The sequence below is a fragment of the Sceloporus undulatus genome, chromosome 3 (assembly GCF_019175285.1).
Source record: "Sceloporus undulatus isolate JIND9_A2432 ecotype Alabama chromosome 3, SceUnd_v1.1, whole genome shotgun sequence".
Lineage (NCBI taxonomy): Eukaryota > Metazoa > Chordata > Lepidosauria > Squamata > Phrynosomatidae > Sceloporus > Sceloporus undulatus.
This window is the reverse complement of record NC_056524.1, coordinates 19,947,364-19,961,461: the sequence shown is the minus strand read 5'-3', so window position 1 is coordinate 19,961,461 and position 14,098 is coordinate 19,947,364. Positions and strand designations below refer to the sequence as shown.

The 14,098-nt window shown below is 39.6% G+C and overlaps 1 protein-coding gene and 1 pseudogene across 4 annotated transcripts in view; one reads left to right on the top strand and one right to left on the bottom strand.

Moving 5' to 3' along the window:
- The window catches only part of CNTN5 (contactin 5), a 932,298-nt gene that overhangs the window by 903,315 nt on the left and 14,885 nt on the right, over positions 1-14,098 (bottom strand). The window lies entirely within an intron of this gene.
- Positions 2,990-3,087, top strand: LOC121927438 (annotated as a pseudogene).

The window sequence follows — 14,098 nt, the reverse complement described above, 5'->3', positions numbered from 1 at the left end:
TAGGGATTAGTGGATTGGGGCCAATTGTGGCCCCAAATCACTGTAGAGCCAGCCAAAATAGGCGTGGAAAAGATCTGCTCCTATTGGGGCTGGCAAAAAGCTGGCTTTTTGAGCCCTGCCGCAGCCCCAAGCCACAACCCCAAGCACTCTGGCGGCATGCAATGTGTCAACACCAAACCCCTGGAGCGTCGTGAAGCCAGCCATGTCTGCAAGAAATGTGGGGACTAAAGGAAAATTTCATGGAAGAGGCAGAATTCTTAAGGGGGAGAGATGCCAAATAGTCATATTAACTGCTGGGGGTGGTGGTGGTTTCTACTTTTCTCTGTGAGCTGCTTGTCCCTAAGCTTCACCCTAATATGAATCTTCCCAGTAGAAATGTATTGAATGCTAAAGTGAATTCAGGCTTTGTTAACTCCGATTGCTAATTATGAAGATAACCTCTATATGCCTTTCTATAATGCCTGCTACCATCTGGGAGATGCCATTTTACAAAATGGCTGTATTTATGTTACGTTTTAGCATGGAAACTGGTATACATCATGAATTCTGCTAAACACTCATTTACCATGAAAGCACTGACTTCTTTAGATATAGGATCAAAAGGTCTTGCTTGACATCAGATCATGTCCTTCTGTGGTGTGATATCCCCTCCTACCCTGCTACTCTGAAACATTGATTCATATGTAGCAAATCTAATTAGAACTTTGACATTGTGCAGGAAAAACAGGCAGAACAGTACAATCTTAATGGCCAGCATGTGAAAATATGCAGAGAAGGGAATGAGAAGACAAAAAGGATTTAGATAATTAGGCAAATTTGCTTGAGATATTTACCTCTGGTTGAGCCAGATAAGGTATTTATTTAATTGTACAGACATCAGAAAATGAAGCTGCTTTGTATCAGCTCCCTCTCCTGTTTGATTTTTCTCTATACAGTAATGCCATTGTAAACTGTTCTTTCTTTTTCCTGCTTAGATCCACCATAACAATGAGAGTTCTAGGTGGGAAAGGGTTAAAATAGTGGTACTTTTTGCTAATCTGCTTGATTTTTTTATAGGACTGTAGCTGTTACCAAAGCTCGGTTATCATTGATTGGTCACTTCAATCAAAACATATTAATATTTAAAGTGGCACCATACCATTCATAAAGCAAGACCTAAAGTGTTTGTTTACTCTGCACTAATTATTGTAGTCAAAGCAGGCAGACTCAAGTGCCTACATTATTCATTAAAGATCCAAAAATGAACTTATTCCTGGATATGTTCTTTCTTTGCTGGGAAGAGCCTCACAGGATGGAATACACATCTGTATAACGAGATAGAATGTTGTTGTTTTTTCAAAGATGACAAGAAGAAAAATAAATCTGTTAAACCCAGTTTAAACAAATGCACATAGGCTGCAAAGTCATTATATTATACCTCTATTTATAGTGGAAAGATTTACATGTTTTGTCTCACAAAGACATGGAAATGGGTGATCCCATTTCATGGTTTGTCATAAAAGAGTGAGATTTGGCTACTTATTTAAATTCTTATGACTGGATTTTTACTGCCAGGTAAGGCAGAATTGTGTCAGATGTTTTTTCTGCCTCAGGTCCAATAATAGCTTGACTGAACTAGGGGTCTATTAGGGATGTAAAATAGATTCAACAGTTCCCTCATCATCAAGGAAGAAGGTATTTTCTATCAGGATTAGCAAGGGCGGAAATGTAGATGCTGCAAGATTTTTAATGTTTCTGGGCAAAATTCAACCACATTGAACCATTGGGATTAAAGGGTTACACAAAAAAATTAACTTTAGGCATAGGAAAGTTCTGTTCTGTATGCTTTCTGTGCTGCAAAGACATTTCCTTCATAGACCCAAAAATACACTTTCCTATACAAAAAACATTTAAAAAATTATGCAGAGTGAATCCCATATTGTGAACAGCCCACTGAAACAGTACAGTTTTCAATGATTATTTTTTGTTATGTTTAACTTTACTTTTATTTTATTTTATTGCAAAGGGGAGAAAATTGAGTTCTTTCTTTTATTGGATTTCACAACAAAATTAAGAAAGATTTACATCCTGAGCAGCACAAGGGAAGTTTAGATCAAGGAAGGTAGTAGTGCCACTATATTCTGTTTTGGTGATACTTCACCTGGAGTACTGTGTCCATTTTTGGGCAACAGAGATCAAGAAGGACATTGATAAGGTGGAACATGTTAAGAGGTGGGTGACTAAGATGTTAAAGGGTCTTGAAACCAAGGCTTGTGAACAGTGGCTGCACTATGTGTGACTCCCCAGAAGAGGGATTACACCTGGCCAAGTGCAGTATATGTCATTTTACCCATGTGTAGAGCAGCATATGGCAGTGAGGTGAGTGGGTATGACAATTTTGCTCCACTCCCCAAAAGTCCCACCCCAACACCAAGTGACACCCCAGGCAGTGATGCCACTGCCTGTGAGGAACCATTTAGGGAGCTGAGTAGCTTGGAAAAGAGAAAATTGTGAGACAATACAATAACTACATTTAAATACCTAAAAGGAACTCATGGGGTAAACATGCTTTCTCCAACTCCAGAGACTTGTCGGTGGGCTCAAATTACAAGACAAGATATTCCACCTAAACATTAAGAAGAATCTCTTTACTCTTAGAACTGTTCAATGTGGTATAGATTTGCCCTAAGTGTTTGTAGACACTATAGTTTTTTTGTGGGTTTTTCGGGCACTGTGGCCATGTTATAGAAGAGTTTATTCTTGACATTTCGCTGGCATCTTCAGAGACTGCTGACCTGGAAGAGAGTGGGTATATATATACTGTGTGATTCTGGGTAAGGAGGAGTGATTCTCATGTTAATCTGTGTATTGTTCTTTTGTTCATGGCAGGGCATCAGGGTAGGGGGATATGTAAAAGAGGATCATTGTCTGCTGGGAAAGCCCCTGACCCTGGGTGGTTTCTCATTTGCATTTGCTGAGTGCTGATTTTGCTGTTATACACTCCCACCCTGAGGCAGCACATATACTAAAATTGGAACAATACAGAGAAGATTAGCATGGACTCTGTGCAAGAATGACATGCAAATTCGTGAATCTTTCCATAAAAAAAATAATAGAAAGAATTCTGCCTCTGTGAATTAATTCAAGTAATTGAGATAATTACAATTCCCCTGGTTCATAGTTACACAACTTATGGCAACCCTAAGGTGAACCTATGATGGAGGTTTTTTGGGGGCAAGATTTGTTTAAAGGAGGTTTGCCCTGAGCCTGACAACATGTGACTTGCCCAAGGTCACTCAGTGTGTTTCATGGCCAAGGAGGAAACTGAACCCTGGTCTCCAGAGTCATAATCCAACACTCAAAACATTATGCCACGATGGTTCTCAGATCTGTCCATCCATAGATGACACAGAGAAAGATGGACCAACAGCTTCATACATTAGGAAGAAGCTTTCTATTGCAGATTACCAGGATCAAAGCAAAGTCTTGCAGGTATTGGAATGCAAATGTAAATGAAGAAAATATTAGGTAAGGAATCTAATGAAAAAATGGGGTTGAATAAGACAAAAACACTCATCTTCTATTAACACTCGTGGAATCCCTAAATGTACCCTGCTGCTATTGTATCTTTTCAAAAGAGCCTGGTACCCAATTATAAAGCTGTATGGGGAAAGTTCTCTGTCAGCAGAACCAGCAGGGGGAGGGAAAAATAATCCACATTTTTGCACATTTGCGAAAGAACAAAAGACACAGAAGAGAAAAAGTGATTGTTGCTGCAGATGGACACTTATGAAGCTAAAAGGGGGGTTAATTTACTGCTGCTCAGATGCTTTCTAGCATAACCAGAAGCTACATGGGATCAAATTGAAAAACTCTTTCTAATGACTCATTTAGATACTGGGGAGACGCATTTCCCAGATGAGGTATTATTTGCAATAAGAAGTCACTCCCTAGGTTGAAGCCACTGAGGAAATTCAACCCACATAGATAGGGGCAGGAACTCTTTAAATTCAAACTAATTGGTGGCTGAGTATCCCACTTTCAATAGGACAGTTCTCTTCTTGCTGGCATCCACTTTTATAAGGACTGTTCAGACCAAGCCTGGGATAGACACGAAGCACTTTAAGAAGGGAGAGCAGAGATTTTGAAATTACTTATCAGTTTATATAGCAATTGAACAGTAAGACACACAGGCCCTCTGATTACAATCTATTATAGAAAGATGAATTATATCTCTATATAAACATGTACTGAATACTTCCAAATGTGCATTCATGTGGACAAATGAACATATGCAACTAGGCATTCCCTTTTAATTCTGGAGTTGTGTATGTGTGTGTGTGGGGGGGGGGGGGGGCTTTTTGCTTATTGAAAGTTTTCCATGCTGTTTTACCTGATTTCCAGTCAGTCAAGGTGGGTACATAACATCTGACCTGGTTTGTCCATCTCTGATGGGAAAAAAACCCCTAAAAATTCTGTGACTCCTTTTCACCATAATCCAATGAGGCTATTTTCATCCTAAACTGGACTAGAGAAGATGAACAAAGTCAAACCTAAACCAGACAAGACAGAAGTGTTCCTAGTAAGTCAAAGAACAGATCAGGGGAAAGGGATTCATATTCTATTTGATGGAGCCGCATTCCCCCTGAAGATGTAGGTACTCAACTTGGGTGTATTCCTCATTCAATCCTGAACATGGAAGCTCCTGTTTCAGTGGTGGCCAGGAGTGCATTTGTAGTTAAAAGCTCTTGCACTAACTGTGTCCATCCCTTGAGATATCAATCCTGGCCACAGTGACACATATCTTAAGCTCAGTACAGACTGGCACTTTGTGCCGGCATGGGGCCAAAAGTAGGTATCGGGAGAGCAGAGCATCCACATGCTCCTGAGTCCTACTGCATGTCGTGGATGCCATCTTGGCATGCTGCTGTTTACACGGGGTATGCAATGATATGTCCATATGGCACAGTACCGAAACAGCACGTTCTGTCTGGGCATGGCACCTACATGCATAATGAGAGTGGTAAAAATCTCCTTACCATTAGGTCCAGGTGCAGGTAATTACTCACTCTCAGGACTTTATCACATGAACTTTTTTCTTGTAACAATCATGTTTGAGAAGCAAACAGGAAGATACTGATTTTAAAAAGTTCAGTATTACACATCCCTGCAATCATATGAATGTTCTGCTTTGGCAATCCATAGTTGGTTCCACACTGGCTCTGCATGCACTTTCATCGCATGCATGGCTTTACTGAAATTGTTTTTACTTTGTTCCTTCAGGTTTTTTATTTTTATTTTTGTAGTAATTACGTAATTACAGCAAATACAAAAATGAAAGAACTGAAAGACATGGAGCAAAAATCATCTTGGTCTGTATGGAAACAGGGAGAGTGAGAGTGGGGCAGCAGAATTATGCCTCATCATGCCACGTGTCAATCATTACTGCCATGGAAAGGACCTATCATAGGGGGGGGGGGGGGTAGTGGAGTAGAAGTAATATTAGGAGCCTATTGTCAGGTTTTCCTCATCAATTAAAAGGTGCACTACAGAAACAGAAAAATACAAAGCAACAACTGAATGGAATTGTGTGATAGGTACTGAGCAGCTGTGCTGACGTCTTGCTTTACTGCCTCGTGTGATGAAGTTCTCAGTATGGATACTTGTATTCATCTGTGCACATCAGTGATGGAGAACACAAACCTATTAGCCTGTATATTCCCAGACCACTTTTTGCACCCCAGGTTTTCCTATAAATCTTCTGCCCAGATTTAGCTATATTTTAAGATAAACATTTCCTGTTGGTCAAAAGGAGTTTTCCACCATCAAATTTCAGCTAGGAGGGGATCACATATTCCACAGAACAAACTGACCCCTGACTAGGAATGCAAATTTTTGACTATTCCATTCTCACAAGGAAAGTGAAGTAATTTCCACAGTTTTCTCCCTGCTTGCGGGGGGGGGGGGGGGGAGGATAAATATTTTTGTGCAGTTCTCACCTTGTATTTGCAGAAGCTGAGGTGTTTCACAAAATTATTAGTGGTGTGTATGTGGTTTGCATGAGTACTGTGGAGGTTTTTACAAAAACAACAGCACAGTTTCCAGGGACCCCATGAGTGTTTTTTGTGGGGTTTTTTTTTGGGGGGGGGGGGGGGTCCCAAGGCTGCTGTGTTCTATGCAAAACCAGCAATCTCACAAAACAACAACCTTGCACATAAAACATCAATGTTGCACACACACACACACACACACACACACACACACAAAGCCTCATGTGTCTATTTTCTGTGCAAGATTATTATTATTATTATTATTATTATTTGCACAAGTTTTCTTTAGCATAAGATTTTTATTGCAGAAGATTGCCAGGGAGAGGTTTGTATAGAAAACAGTAATGTTGCACAAAAATAAAACACATGTAGCAGCCTGAAAGCAATGTTTTGCAAGCAATATTTCTCATCCAAAAAAACACATTTTACTATTCTATAAACGCATGTAGAATAATTTCCAGAAACAAGTTGGGATGTGCGAATGCTGGACAGAACCTGCAAAATTTTCACCACTATTTGATTCTTCCCGACTCAGTTTCCTGAGTGTCAGGAAATCTATAGTGCTGGATAATATTTCCATCACTACCCTAGGCTCACTGAAGTTGCTCATCCCTGCTGTACCCCTGCCACAAGAGGGCATGAAAAGAAATTGGCCACAAATTGTGGTGCCTCCCAACCAACCAACCACAAAATGAGATGATTCCTCTAAGAAACCAACCAACCAATAAAGAAAAATAAAACAAACTGAAAATCTGAGGAAGTAATGACACACTGTAATTTGCCTTACTTCACTACCTGCTCACTGCTTATTTTTAGCCCCCATAAACTGCTGTGATGTCTTATTTCGGTGGCAATAATAATATAAAAATAAGATGAAGTGTAGCTTTTGAAAAAGGTTGGAGAAAAGACCTCTCACTCACACACCAAATATTCTGGACTGGCTTATTATTCTAAGTTCAAAAGACTTGCTGATTGGAAGGTGGATGTGTTATATAAATAATAAGAGAAAACTGTTGGCTGGAAGCCATTCGCTAGCTGCAATTCAAATTCACCACTCACCTAAGCAGGAATAACTCCATTGATTTCAGTGGAGTTGCTCTTGCATTATGTGAGCTGCAAAGCTGGTTCTCTCTGTGTTTGTTGTTGTTGTTCTCCTTTCCCCTTGCCCTAGTAATAGCCTATCAATCGCACTGTAGGTTTGTTCTAATTATAACGGAGCCATCCTGGGAGAATGGATGATCACCTCAGCTGTACGAAATAGAAACTTTGTGAAAACGTAGCAGCTGAAATAAAGACATAGAGAGAGAAAGTGGCAAAGAACAGAAGCTACCAACTGTCAAGGAAATGAAATGATGGGGACTTGAAAGGATCAGACCTGACATTTTGTGAATGACAGGCCAGGTTAGCTTGGAAATGGTTGTTTACACACAAGGAGAAATGTGTGAAAAGACACCAGATCACTGAGCAAGGAAATCTTGCAATGAAAGCTATTTACACTCTGCGGTAGCCCAATCCACAGTCCTATTTAATGGAAGCACCACAATTGTAACTCAGTTTAGTACAAGCCTTTTCATTTAAATTATAGCGACATCTACATGATGCAGATCAAGGGTCTGAAACTGGTGTGATCAGTGGTGTAGCTGAGCCATGGTTTGCAATGGTTCAAAGCCAGTGGAGCTTTACAAGCTTGCAGCATGTATTTTGTGCGTTTTGGTTGTAAAATACCACATTTTAGCTGTATCAGGAGAAACTTATAGAGAGAACCCCTCAAACTTTACCATTTGAAGTTTCTACCTCCAACAAAGGTAAAGCATTTTTCTTTAAAATTTGGACTACATTTGTCATGTTTTACCAAAACTAATTTTTTCCCGATGCATAAACATGCAGGGCTGCCTTAAAAATTCAGTGCTCTCTACTTAACTAAGGAGCTAGTGGTTTCATAAAGGACTGAGGCAATTTGGATCTCAAAAGAAGCATCTTTTTTGGTCTTGCTAATGGAACTTTTTTTCCCCCCTTGAAGTACCCACATGGCCAGAAGGAGGAGGGGGCAGCCTTCATAAATATCCTTCCAACAACATCTGAACTGAGAACAACAATATCTTCAAACTGCAGGCTTGTGACTAACATCGCCAGTTTTCCCCCCCACCTGTATGCTTTTTAACATATTTGTCTTATGAAAAAGCCAGTGGAGCTTTAAAAGTTTGCAACACGTATTTTGTGTATTTTGGATACACATTAGCTTTACAAAACTCATGTACCTATAGAGGTGAAAAGTGGTATAAATTGTGTTAGATCAATACAGATATTTGATTTTTGGAATCTATATGGGGCTGTTAACTATGGGAGACATCCCTAGGGCCCCTTCACATCATACAGTCATAGTGCTATGATTCTGCTTTCCACAGCTGCATCCAATGATGTTAGTGTTTGCGATTTGTCAAAACACTAGAGATTTCCAGCAAAGAATTCGAAATACCCCTCCCAAAACTGTCAATCAAATGTCACCATGAGAGTTAAAATGGAATCATACTGCTCTAGTTGTATAATGTGAAAAGAGCCCTTGTGTAGGTCTACATTTCAAAATACACCATTGACATAAAGAGGCACATGGAAATAGAGGTGCCCAAGCAAATGGAGCACCATGAACAGTAAGTCCAGTGGTGCTGGGGCCCCTTCAGACTTAAATGTTTGCATAACTGTATGGACCCTTACGTCCTTGAAGCAAACACAGGAAAGGAAAAACCTAAATGCTATATGCCCCTTTGAAGACATGTGTCAAAAAGCAAATGCCCATTTACCCATTAAATAAATATAAAGGTCTAATAAATAAATAAATAAATAAATAGGCACCACTAGCAAGTATGGCAGAGCTAGGGATGGGAGATAGAAAAAAAAAGCTACAATGGTAATGTAGTAGTCTTTTCACAACTAATGCACATAGACAAATGGTGATCATGGTTTATTATACACACTGTTAAATGACTTGTTTTTCTTTGTCGTATACAAGATAGTTCTATTCACAGAGTGAATGACTGGAGGAGATGAACATCAGAGAATAAAGTCCCAGTTTCAAGTAATGTCAAATCCTCTTTCTACAGTGTATTTCACTGCTGAATGCTTAAATATAGCATTCAGAGAGCCAGTGTGATATAGAGGTTTGAGTACTGGCCTACAAGTCTGAAAAGCAGGGTTTGAATCCCTGCTCAGCCTTGGAAATCCACAGGGTGACCTTGGGCAAGTCACGCTCTCTCAGCCTCAAAGGAAGATAATGACAAACCTCCTCTGAGCAAAGCATGCCAATAAAACTCTTTGATGGGTTCACCTTAGGGTCACCATAGGTCAGAAATGATATCAAGGCACACAACAACAACAATTCTTCAAGTATTACTTAAAAAGAGGTACCATAGCCAATGTGGGGTAATGGTTTGAGTATTAAGATTATGGCTCTGAAGGCCAGGGTTTGAATCCTGGCTTGGTCATGTAAACCCACTGGGTGGCGTTAGGCAGGTCATACTCTCTCAGCCTCTGAGGTTTTCAATGGCAAACCACCTCTGGAAAAACTTGCCAAAAAAACCCCATGATAGGTTCACTTTAGGGTCATTGTAAGTCAGAAATTACTTGAAGGCACACAATAACACCAACAACAAGCCTTGTTTGGGATATTTTTGTGGTTAACCTAGACCTGGAACATCTAATTTCTAATTTCTTGTGAGCTCTGAAACTCACTGTGTGATTTTGAGTTCTGACCTATCATGAGGTGGCATAACTCACTAGAAAAGGCAATAATCCTTGGTAAAATTGAAAGCATTAGGAAAAGAGGAAGACCACATTACAGGTGTATTGAATCAGACAAAGAAGCCACGCCTCAGAGTTTGCACGACCTGAGCAAGGCTGTTAATAACAAGGTTTCTCTGTTCACAGGGCTTCCTTAAGTCAAAGCTGACTTGACAAAAATTAGCAACAACAATAAAATACAGGGTTGGTATTAAGAGCAAAATATAAACTTGATTAATGAGGACTGAGTAACACATTCTTTGAAACTGTTTTCTTAAAGAATGTGTTACTTAATCCTGGAAAAACCTGCATGTTATTTTATTCTTTCTTTTTACTACTACTTCTTTTGAACTCAGTAGAGGCATATGCAACTGATAAGACTCCACATGGAGTACTGAACTCAGTATGGCATACCACAGTTGAGAATAGCTGCAAGAGATTCAGAATAATACTACTAAAGATAGTAGATAAAGGCTCTCAGGGATAGAGAAAGAGAGAAAATAGGTGTGCTTTTTCCTAGAGGAATGGAGATTAAGATGGATAATATCCAATCGTTTGCGATTGTTCTATGTCCCTTGAAAGATTTTCTGTTGCTATCATGAGCCTGAGAACAACATTTCACAAGATGCTGGAGGAGAGATGGATGAAGAATGGAAGAAAAAAGAGATGAGAACACAAGGATGGAAAATAAATTTTCTGGGTTCACATAAAATAACATTATCCTTCCAAGACCTGTGGTGCATTTCAATAATGGGAAAAACACACAGAAACATTTATACATTTGAAAAATCTTCAGAGGTAAAAACCATGCATTTGAAACATTAAGAAGCTTTAAGGAACAGTGCATAAACATGTATAGATTAGGAAAAATACTCTTTAAAAACCATAAATTTCTATGCGGGAAGGGGGCAAAAAAACTGACATAGAACTGAGACAAGATGTGGATGCCCAAGGGATTTAGAGCCAGGCAAAGGAAATGAAACTGACAGACTTTCACCTCCCTAAGGACACATGCTATGGAGCTGTGGTAAGAAAAATAGAATTTGCATTGAAATTTCATTTAGCACATGATCTTTGTGGCAAGCCTGCAAGAGCTGGGGGATCTGTGGGCATTTCTGAAAATTCATCAAGATTGTATAAGTGGGGATCCCAATGGTCACCCTATCTTACCTAGAGCAATGGGTTTCAAAACTGTAAGGCTAATTCAAATATCTTAAATCTAAATAAAAACAATCCAGTGAGCTAATAAAGCTGGGAGGTCTTCCAAACCAGTGCTTCTTAAGCTGAATGATGTGGGAGACCAGCATTCCCCCTCCCCAGTGTAACACAGACCATTGCCATGTTTGTGCCCATTTGATACACTTCCCTTCCTTCCAAAAAAACACCCCAGGGATCAGCATAGCTTGGGGACTGGCACCAGCTCAGGGACTACCATTTCGGACTGTACAGATAGGCACACTCTAATTTCAGCTTGCATGCATACCCTCCAACCAGGGACGTAGCCAGGATTTTAGGAAGGGGGGGGGGTCCAGACTAAGTGCCACCATTATAATGGGGCTTGGGTGCAGCAGCGCAGCGGCATGCACCATTCATTTTTCTAATGGAAGGGGGGGGCCGGACCCCAAGACCCCCCCTTGGCTATGTCCCTGCTCCAACTGCCCTGTTTTGGTAGGGACAGTCATGATTAATCCTTTTTCATTTCACATTTTCAGATGCTTTAAAAATGCCTCAGTTTCCCTCTCCTTTTCCCACTTTCTCCCTTTGTCCTTTGCTTACTTTCATTGCTGCAAACTGAGTTCAACTTGCAAAAGTAGTTGGCACTCAATTCAGCACAAGGGGAGAAGAAAGGAGAGAGCAGAATCTTGCCCTTTTCTTTAGGAACAACAAAATCAAACTATCTCAGCCTCTCCTGAGTGTGCCTAAGGTGGTCATGATGGGTAATGACTGATGAGAATTTTGTTTTCAGTATATTAGTATATTATTTTAATTTTTAGTATTTTAGCATTTTATAATGTTATGTTTTATCATTTCATTTTCAATTTTATATGTTTCAGATTCTGCCCTTTGGAAGTTAAGGAAGTTGCAGCCCAAACTATAATTTTCAAAGTTCTGTTCTTGGCTCGACAATAAGTGTGAAATAACAATATCTATGAACCCACCCACATGTTACTTTCATACTCATGGGCTTAGAAGTGTGTTTTAAGATGTCACAAAACAGATGCATCCATATAGATGCCAGTAAGCATGAATCAGCCCTTTGTTTTGCTTTGTTGGTTTTTAAAATTGCAGGTGGCTCCTGTCAAACATTTATAAATTGTCCATCTGCTCATTTTTTTTACTGCTGATGTATATCATCCCAACATATTATTTTCTGCATCTATGAAAGAGTACGGTAAGTATTTCTGAGAAATTTATGATACAGTACATAAGAAGATGGCATATTGAGACAGATGCATTCTTACCACCTACCTAGATTACCTTCTGATCCTTTGGGAATTACTCGTTTTTGAGAGAATTGTATTCCTACAAAGGCATGTAGGAGTTCCTTTTATTTAAAACTGCATCAAAGTTTGATGGACTCTTCAGGCATAATTATATGAAATGAATGAGGCTTGACCACATTCCATACTACAGCTTAAATATGAAGAAATCATGATCAAGTTGCAAGTCCTTGTGCAGAAAGGCACATGATGAAATATCAGTCTAACCTGAAAAATTATGATCTACATTGCCCTCTTATATGAAAGAGAGACACAACACAGGGCAAAAAACAGAGGCAATTTTATTACAACTGCCATAAAACCTCTGTTTAAAGACCTCCAAAGAGGGAGAGTCCATCACTTTTCAAGGCAGTCTATGCAATACTTGAACAGCTCTTACAATAAATGGGTATTTTCTTTTGGGTGATATGCATCCTCTTTTCTGGGTGATGCCATCTTAGCTTTAGGCAGGATTCAAATAGGTTGACATTTTCATTCCAGGTTGCTGTTCATCATAACAATGCTTTTGAAAGTTTATCAATGAGAGGCATGTTTTATACATGTAGGGTCATCCTGCTCATTCCAAGGGCTATCACTGTTCTCTGTGTGTACATGAATGTATTTCAGGTGCCAGTTACTTGGGAGGGGAGTATTTGAGGAGATGACTGCGAAAGTGGATGAAGACAGTCAATGGGGCCTTCCTTCCTTCCTATTAAACATTTCTGGGATATTAAATAATATGAAGGAATGCCATGTCTTAGCTTTAGGCCTTCCGCCTGCTTCTTTCTGCAGTCTTCAGTGGTTGCAAGAATTTGTTGTTGTTAACTGTCCTCGAGTTGACCTCAGCTCATGATGACCCTGTGAATGAGACATCTTCAAGATCCCTTGTCTTCCACTGTTCTGCCTAAGTCTTGTAGATTCATGCCCATGACCTCCCTTATTCAGTCTACCCATCTGCAATGTGGTTTCCCTCTCTTTCTACTACCCTCAACCTTTCCTAGCATTATTATCTTTTCTAATGAGTTGTGCCTTCCCATGATGTGGCCAAAAGTATGACAGCCTCAATTTGATCATCTTGGCTTCTAGGGATATTTCAGGCTTGATTTGTTCAATGGCCCATTTGTTTATCTTTTTGGCTGTCCATGTATACACCAATCCTATTATGCACTGCTACAGTAAAAAAAAAAGTTCTTCGTGGCTTACGGCATTCAATGTTCAGCTGTTATGGAGTGCATAGGACCTGGCAAGTGTGTCTTTTACATTATTAAAAAATGTGGGCTGCCTCTGCATAGCCTTCCTAGGCATAAAAAACAGTTTTGCTCTTTCTGTGTGTTATATCTTTGAAACACGTTTTGCATATGCTTCATAAACTCAGAAAGGTATATTCAATCACAGTCTTGACTGTTTTAATAATTTGTCTATGTGCTACCTGATTTACTTGTGTGCAGAGTTCCAAGTAGTGTGTGCAATAGCATCCTTCTCACTAGTTGGATGCATTCGACAATGTCTTAATCCATTGTCAGTGACAACCTAATTTCCTGTATGGAGATGAATTGTGAAGTCATGAACAGTGGACCATGGCATCAATTAATGACCCAAAGAGTCAGCGACTGATAAAGCAAGACAATCTTTGGGCGAGGTAATCAATCAGTTATAATATGTAATAAGCTACTGAAAGAAAGGAAGGAAGGAAGGAAAAACAGAAGTGTCTACACTTGTCACTGAATGCAATATTGTTCAGAACTGTGGCAGTGATCAAAATAAGAGTGGAACTATTCTCATCAAGGCAGTACAGGGAGATTTTTGTTTTTGTTG